Source organism: Dioscorea cayenensis, chromosome 7, assembly GCF_009730915.1.
Source record: "Dioscorea cayenensis subsp. rotundata cultivar TDr96_F1 chromosome 7, TDr96_F1_v2_PseudoChromosome.rev07_lg8_w22 25.fasta, whole genome shotgun sequence".
In the NCBI taxonomy this organism is placed as follows: domain Eukaryota; kingdom Viridiplantae; phylum Streptophyta; class Magnoliopsida; order Dioscoreales; family Dioscoreaceae; genus Dioscorea; species Dioscorea cayenensis.
This window is the reverse complement of record NC_052477.1, coordinates 24,479,473-24,489,000: the sequence shown is the minus strand read 5'-3', so window position 1 is coordinate 24,489,000 and position 9,528 is coordinate 24,479,473.

The window sequence follows — 9,528 nt, the reverse complement described above, 5'->3', positions numbered from 1 at the left end:
CTCTTGCAGAGCAATGATATTATCGAAGGGACTGCGACCAAAAACAAAGCCACTTTGCTCAATGCCAATTAAACTAGGTAAAATGCTTTTAAGACGATTGGCGAGAATTTTAGAGATGACCTTATAGCACACATTACATAAAGAAATTGGACGATAATCAGAAACTTGCTTAGGATTGGCTTTTTTAGGGATTAAGACAATATAAGTCTGGCCCCAAGACTTAGGCAAAAAAGCATTCTCAAAAAAATATTTAATAGCCATAAATAAAGAATCACCAATGTCATCCCAGAAAAAAAGATAAAATTCAGCATTCATACCATCAGGTCCCGGGCTTTTACCTGAAGGAAGTGATTTCAAAGCTTGAAATACTTCCTGTTTAGTAACCTCTTTGATAAGCATATCTCTGTCTATGGATTCAACAAAAGGTAAATCATTAGGAAGAGCAAGAAGGACATCATTAAAAGACATATCATTAGGATCCTTCCATAATTCAGAAAAGAAATTGATAAAAGTACTCTCAATCCCAAACCGATCAGTGAAACAGTTATCATTATAATCAGCAATATGCATAATAGAATTAACATGATTTCTAATACGAACAGAATTATGAAAAGAAGGAAGTATTATAATCACCACCTTGAACCCAAAGAAGTCTAGCCCGTTGGGCTCCATTTCAAAGAGTTTTTGTCTCTGAAGAGCAGTAAACTTATTATAAAGAGCATTTAAATTGCTATGAGTAAAAGTATAAAAGCTATTGAGATCCTCAATTACCTCCACCTCAGCAATCTCTTGTTCAGTCTTTTTGATTTCAAAATCCAGCGAGTTAATACCTGTCTTTTTCCATCTCAACAAATTAGTACGAGTACGAGCTAAAAGATGAGAAAATGCATGTAAAGGATTAGAATGGGGCCAAAATCGCCAAGGCTCTCTAACTGCAGAGTGACAACCCAAATAATCTAACCAGAAATTCTCAAATTTAAAAGTTTTCTTGTAGTAATAGTTAGATCTGGGAATAATGGTCAAGAGAAGAGGGCATGATCTGAAACAGGTTCTAGGAAGGGTGCTTGATGACATAATTATTAAAGTGAGTAGCCCAATTAGTGTTAACCAGACAACGATCCGACGGGCCCATCGCCTAGCTAACCCTAATTGATTATTGCACCAAGTATAATCGGAACCAGTATATCTAACATCCAATAGATTATTAATAGTGATAAAATTGGAAAACTCACGCGCTTTGCGACGATAGTTACAGAAAGATCCCCCTCTTATCTCTTCACCAGTACAAACTTTGCATTAAAAATCCTCTATACCAAGCCAAGGTAAGTTAGTCGAAAGCAATATCAGAGAGTTCTTTCCACAAAAATACGTTGGCCATGAATATGATTAGAGTTATAAATGATGGAGAGAACCCAAGAGTGTTGTTGAGCAGTGGTAATAACAAGATGAAGAGCAAACCGTGATTTTGACCAACGGAGTCACAGAACCAATGTTAATCCTCCAGAAAAACGATAATACCACCAGAATAGCCTTGCGAAAGAAGCGCAGCCCAGTGCCAACTAGTACCAAGAATTTGACAGTAATCTCTCCAAACGGGACCGAATCCGCTCTGGTTTCAACCAAACAGAAAAAATCAAAGGGACTTAATCTTCCTGACCATTTGCAAAATACGAGAAGTAGTGTCCCGGCCCGACACACCTCTACTAATTCCAACAAACAATATTAGTAATTTCAGTCATCATATAATAGAGACATGATAATAAGAACACCAAGAACAAAAATATTTGTAAAAACTAACAATGCGATAGAGTCTAACGCAAGAAGAAGAAAAGGATACACATCAAGCATCCTCAACACCCATGTCAAGCCGCCCTTTCTTCAGAGAAGACGGAGCCTCAAGAGAAGCCCGGCGGACAAGATTTTCTTTCCAAATACAATTCTGGAATTGATCCAGAGTCATATTGTCATCAGGTTCATCATTTTCTACATCATCTGACATTGCATCGTTCTCATCATCGTCTTCCTCATAGTCAGATTCCGAGCCCGAAGAATCTTCAGAGTCATTCATCTCAACGTAAGTGTTATCTTGAGAGGGAGCTGAGGGTTGAAGAATGTCGGCGAGACGATCAACAACCATAATATGATTATCAGAGGGCTCACCAGACTCCAACCCCCATACCCGGGATCTAAAGAAGATCTTAGAACTGGAGAAATATTGACATCATAATTACCAGTTTTTCCCTTTGCCTTTGAGACCAGCTGAACCCTTGGGACTAGAGAAAGGAGCAGTCATATCACCCCTATCTGTTTCCAAAAGCTTCAGTGGGAGACAGGACCGTTGAAAGAGGAGCTTGAACAGAATGCTGATTTTGATTCGGAAAGCGACTAAAGTGGGGCAATAGAGCACTGTTCAAGAGAGTTCCCGAGGCCTAGGCGAAACGTGCCCACCTCTCCTCTGAGCAGACCACCACGAGGCGCCCGCACAGCATCAGAGCGAACGGTAGCGGCCTTGGTAATCTCGCCAACCGGGGCACGTGATCTCGCATGCTGCTCATGTGACTCTGGCCTGGAGCCACCGGCACCACCGCGCCCACCACCGCGACCCCGTCGTCGAGTTACCAGCATCCACTGGACCATAATCAGAATCAATAAAATTATCCTGCTTTTTCTGGAGCCAATTTCCAGGTCAATCGATATAGATCCAGCACCTACCTCCATGCCAGTGCCTTGTAAACCATGAGCTTCCATAACCGCTATCCTTTGTCCGACACCAGGGTCAGGACATTGGGGTAGAGATGGCAAGCTCTAGTTTTCCAAGTTTTGGCGGCTGCAGGTATTAGTTCCATGACCTATGACACCACACGAGTAACAAAAATGTTGGCAATCTTTCATAGAGGACAACCACAAACACTCTATGGCTATCATCTCCAATCCAAAAAGCCTTGTTTGAGTGGTTTGGACAAATCAATCTCCACACACACCCGCATGAATTTTTGACCTGAAAGAGAACAAGTAAACTCGTCAAATTTTTAAGCAATCGACCCTAAAACAAGAAGTTATAGTTTCCAAAGGATTCGCCATCCCAAAACTCCACAGGTAGAGTTGTGGAGTTGCACCCAGACAGCCGCCGTAATAAGCTTGGAGAATGCTGGCTCGAAGAAAGGTTGCCACTGAGCAAGCTGCAAAACAATACCATTTACAGCCCATGGACCCTCAAATAATATCTCTGCATCGACTCCTAGGAGGCACACTTAATTAGGAGGTAGCCATTCGGTAGATCTAATATCATAATTTCACCCAAATTACTCCACATAGTCAGCAGTATCTTCTTGACTTGATCGAAGGCCGGTGGCTTTCTAAAAAATTTCCCAAACAATGAGTTTTTGGAAACGACGACGAGCTTTGGTCATAGTATCACTATCCAACGGATAAAAGTCATTAGAGTTGGCTTTGAGCTTGTTCAACACCGATTGGTCCTGCGAGGTGAAAAGAAAGGAACGAGTCTTCCCAACATGATATCCCGCTCAGAAGGCCGAGAAGGAGGGGAACCCCCACTTTCCATAGCTAGGGAGAGAGAAGTTTTGGGCTTTCTTTTTGCTTGTGTTCATTGTTGCTTGGTCAGGATGAATTTGTCGCCTGCGCAGAATTTTTATTGATGGTCAACATGTTAATCTAGAGGCTATGGAACAACTCTTAGGACAAAGAAATGGACGTGAACGGAATCATCAGTTCGGGAATGAGGAGTTGGAGACCAAGCATTGGGTAGCTCCCGTAATGTTATGCAAGCAAAATTGTTCAAGTGGTCTACAATCATCTTAATCGAAGGATCGCTTTAAACCATAATTGGACTAGTTGGCAGTTATTATGGAAGCTGAGAGTTGCACCTAGAGTGAAATTATTTTTGTGGAAAATGCTAAGTGGGAAACTGCCTACCTATGCTTATTTGTATAGTTTGAATAAAGGTCCTCATCCGAATGCCCGTTCTATAACCTCGACCCTTGAAACCATCAACACATTATCTCGACTGCCCAAAGAGCGTAATTTGTTGGAACTTGGTTCGATTTATCTGCAGAGTAAGTCTAGATAGGATTAATATGATCTCTTGTGGAGAGTAGCTACCCAAAGACGCTTTCCTTTCCGGATTGGGAGACTGACTATTAAAGCTTTGTCGGCATCTTGTGCTCGGTGTTTCGGGTCGACTAAGGTGTACTTTAATAATTCTAAACATCTAATTTTGGCAAGTATTAAGTTTGTACAAGAGGATTCCTCGCATCAATGTCTGAAGGAACGACCTTTTATTATTTGCTCTCAGATTGCTCCAGCTTTGTTTCAACATATTTTCCATGTCGATGGAAGAATTAATTAGAGGATAGAGAAGGTGATCCAAGACATTAGAGCCTCTTGCTATCCCGGTTCCCTGTGGCTACGGTTGAAGTAATCTCTCAAGAAGATAATGGGTGTGCACATAGGCTTTGCAAATTATGCTCCAAGAAACCCACGGGATCTCTTTCTTTCACAAAGGGCTTGATTTACCCCGTGGATCATGGATGCTGTGAGAGATTAGGGTCTAGTTTTTGAAGTGTTTGTGTCTTTTGTAGTCTGTGTTTTTATTTTTTTAGCTTTTAGCTCTTTTCTCAACAAAATTAAAATTAAAAAAACAACAACGACAACAACAACTAATGAGGATCCATCTATCATGAAATGAACTTTCTGCTTGTTGCCAAGAAATGACCACTAGTAACTCCAAATCCTTCCTAAAAATTCAATCAGGACAAACAAACCAATTGATTGATTCCCATAGGAGATTTTATCTCCAACATGGTGAGTCTGTATCCTTTGGAGATTTGTGTTATGCACAAAAGTGGTGAGGAGAGCGTGTCACCAAAAGACCGGTCTAGTGGTGAAGGATGCCCACCACTTATATGCACACAAGGAGTCCATCTCATAGCCGATGTGGGACTAAAGAGGTTAGTTCATTTGTAATCATTACATTACCCCACCGATCAAGACACTGACGCCCTCGCCGGTCCCGGGATTAATCTGGCGCGACCAACGATACTTTCACCGGTGGCACTTCACTCGGACCCCCAGAGCGCCCAGCCACTGGTCGAACCCTCCCCGGTCGGAATCCCTCTATGGCGCGCCAGACCCGACCAAACCCGACAGGTGCGTGCCCCACATCGACTCTCAACGAAAGCACCATTGTTATGCACACAAGTGGTGAGGAGAGCGTGTCACCAAAAGACCGGTCTAGTGGTGAAGGATGCCCACCACTTATATGCACACAAGGAGTCCATCTCATAGCCGATGTGGGACTAAAGAGGTTAGTTAATTTGCAATCATTACAATTTGCCTAGTAATAGATAGCATTAACTATGAGACAAGCATATCATAAATTCAAGCATATACAAGTCCAAATTTAAGGAAAAACTCCAAATTCTTGTGAAAAACTTTACGTGAATCAATTTGAGCATCACCATATGAGAATGAACTTTGGTCCCTCGCACATAAGATTCACTAATATCAAAACCTCCTCCACCTCCTTAATTCATAACCAAGTCAAGTGAACTATGAGGATTTCTTTTATTAAAAGGAGCCTGGTGGCTATTTTATTCAAATAGAAAAAAATACAGTCGAGAAATAGATACAAAAAGAGAAACTAGGGACAAGAGCAAGCCTCGACTAAAAAAACAAAAAGGACAAGCATCAATTAAAAAAATAAATCGCAGTGGTGAAGCTTCTCATAAAGCCAACGAGGAAGATCTTTTCCAAGTGTGAAACAATGCTAAGGAGTAAAAGATTGGATGCGTGAGAGACCAATCTAGATGCAGGAATCATCCACTCTTAGAACAACATGAATATGAGGCTGAAAAGAAGCAGAAATCAGATGTTTAAGTGTATTAATCCAACTGCAATGCTACCAGCCACACCAGAGATTAGTATTAGACATTGAATCCTACAGATCAGGGTAAGAAGAGAAAACATGTTGTACAGGAATGTGATGATTCAAACAGAGCAGGAGAGCAAAAATGAGGGCATGCACTTCAGCCTCCAACTTTGTTGAACACCTTAAAGGGCTGCAACCCTATAATAGATATAACATAATTAGAGTTTGTGACAAAGCAGCCAGTAGAAAAAGCCTAATGTCATCACGCCAATGAGCAGTATCGAACAAGAAAGACCCGTCATTGCTCATAAAATTGTTCAATAAAAAGTTTTCACCGATCAAAGGGTACTTAGAATGATAATTATTTTTTTCCCAAAATGAAAAAGCCCTGAAAGAGATCAATATGGTATTTATGTTGGAATCACGAAAGAAAACGTCACAGCGGGCTTTCCAAATGTGCCAAGCAACAAAAAGCGAAGACCGCTTTTAGAGAAGGTTGTGATAGAAGAAAACGTAACCCAATTCCTAGAGGTAAAATTGTTAGTGAAATTAATTTAAGAACCCATCATATAACCAATATGTTGCCAAATGAGTTGGGATTTGCTGCAAAGAAGGAGAAGATGTTCAGCAATTTCCAAAACTAAACCACACAAAGCACACAAGCTTCTAGGGCCCAAATTAAAAGCATGCAGCAGATCACCAGTAAGTAATCGACCGCGAAATACAAGCCAAAGGAAGTATTTTACCCTCATGAGCAGTTTTGATATGCCAAAGTTTCCTCCAACCCGGCCAAGAGCTAGAGGAGGACTTATAGTCATGTAAGGAAAATGATAAACATTAGAAGCAATATTCAAAGTATGAGACTTAGGAAGCCAAACCCAGATGATTAGGGCCAACTCGGATCAATGGTTCCTAGTCTATCAATGATATCACTATATCTCATCGCCAAACAAGGATCTCAAGGCCTAATGATCCCAATTATTATTAACAATGAAATCGAAAAATAGTTAAGGACTCGAAGATCAAGATCAATATTAATAAAAGTCGGTTTAAAGGCCAGAGGAATTTCAAAACACCAGGGGTCATTAGCCAAAGAAGTGTTGACATGATTTAAAGATTTAATCCAACAATTAGCTTTCAAAATGTTTGCAGTGGCACATAGACCTTTAAAGAAAAAAGAGCAGTTGGAAGGAAAAGAATGCTCCAGAAATTAAGATAAGCATACTTAGAGATTAAAATATCGACCCATAAAACATTATCTTGATTCAAATACCTGAAAACATGTTTAGCAAGAAGAGAATGCTTAGCAATAGATAAATTCCTGACCGCCAGATCCCCCTCATGTTTACTTTCAGTAATGTAACTCCAGCCAATAGTGTGGATGCCCTTTCCATTGCCATCCTTATGCCAAAGAAAATCCCTAACAGTTTTGCTAATTTCATCAAGGACTGAATTTGGGATAGGATAAACGACAGGTAATAATTTGGAATAGTTAGAAGGGAGGAATTAATCAAATAGTTTTCGCATTCATAGACAATTTGGAGAGTTTCTAGCGAGCACAAGTACGGCAAATTTTATCAATCATTTGATTAAACACAGAGACAACAAGCTTTTTGGGTGATATAAGGATGCCTAAATACCTAAAAGGGAAGGAGGCAGAATTAATCCTCAAGATGGAATAGATGCTGGCCTGCACCTGCTTGTTAAACCAAGAAGGAAAATAAACAGCAGATTTATTAACATTGGGGCGCTGGCCATTTAAATGAGCATAGGAATCCAAACAATAATTGATACTCCAATCAGCAGAATGGGAGGCCCGGGTGATAAGCACCAAGTCATTGGCATACATTAGATGATTGAAGTTAGAAATGATGCTATTATTAAAGGCCGGAATAAGACCTGAATGGAGAGCTGAGTTAAGCTTGGTGGTCAGAACTTGGGAAACTATAATGAACAAATAAGAGGATATAGGATCGCCTTGATGAACACCTCTAGAAGAAGAAATCCAACCAGTAGGATAGCCATTAATCAAGAAAGAGAAAGAGGAGGAATTTAAATAAGTATTAATCCTAGAAATCCAACGGTTTGGGAAATTCATTTTAGTTAAGGTGGCAAGAATTGCACTCCAACTAATAGTATCATAAGCCTTGTCAATGTCAATTTTGACAATCATCCTAGAGGGGTCATTAATATCACGTTCAATAGAATGAACCAATTCTTGCAAAGTAATAATATTATCAAAGGGACAGCGACCTACCACAAACCCTGACTGCTCTTGACCAATAATTTTTGGGAGAACAGAACCGAGTCTATTGGTAAGGATTTTGGAAATAATTTTATAGCAAACATTGCAAAGAGAGATAGGGCGGAAATCAGAAACCATTTTGGGATTATCTTTCTTAGGAATAAGGGAAACGAATGTCTTACCTCAAGAGGAAGGCACAACAGCGTTATTAAAGAAGTAATGAATTGCAAAGGTTACCTGATTGCCAATCTCATTCCAAAAAAATCTGAAGAATTCTACATTGATCCCATCGGGTCCAGGACACTTACCAGAAGTGAGGTTGAACACTGCAAAGTAAATTTCCTCACGAGTGATAGCACGCATAAGAAGAATACCGTCAGCATCAGAAATTTGGGGAAGATCATTAGGGAGGGAAAGCGCCAACTCAAAAAGATTACTGTCAAAAGGCTCAGACCAAAGGTTAGTATAAAAATGAATGAAAGCACTCTCTATATTAATACGATCAGAACAAAGAATCCCATTCGAATCAATAACATGACTAATATTATTATAGTGATTACGAATCTGAATGATATTGTGGAAGAAGCTAGTATTCTGATCCCCATTAAGAAGCCAATTAAGGTGAGCACGCTGAGCCCAACAAGAAGAGTTCTTCCTTTGAAGATTGGAATACTTACTGTATAACTCAGAGAGCTCAAAGGACACGTCTGGCCCAAGGGAATCGACTTGTTCTAGAGAGTGGATTTCTACTTCAACATCTTGAATAGCATTATCAATGGGGGAAAACCCAGAATGTTTCCACAGATTTACCTTAGAGCGGGTACAAGCAAAGAGATGGGTTAAAGCATGCATGGGATTACCATGAGGAACGAACTTCCAAGCTTCCTTAACAGCATTAATGCAACCAATATAATCAAGCCAGAGAGTTTCAAAACGAAAATATTTTTTTCTAAAATAAGCAGTATTAATATAAACATAAAGCAAAAGAGGAGCATGATTAGAGCAAAATTCTAGGAAGAAGTTTGAGAGAATAAGAGCGAAACTTATCCTGCCAAGCACTATTTACTAAGCACCGATCCAGTTTAGCCCAGCGACGAGCCGAACCTATTTGATTGTTACACCAAGTGTAGCTGGGACCATTGACATGCAGGTCAAACAGATTATTTTCCTCTATGAAATTAATAAAGAAGTCAACTTTTCTGGAATAGTAAGCAAACAAACAACCTCTATGATCTTCTCGAGAGATAATACAATTAAAATCCCCTAAAATAAGCCAGGGGATGTTCAGAGCGGCAATCCGATATAGTTCCTGCCATAATAAAATCTGATTACAAAGTAGGTGAGAATTATAAACAACTGAAATAATATAATTAGAAGTAGAGTTAGGAGTGCCATA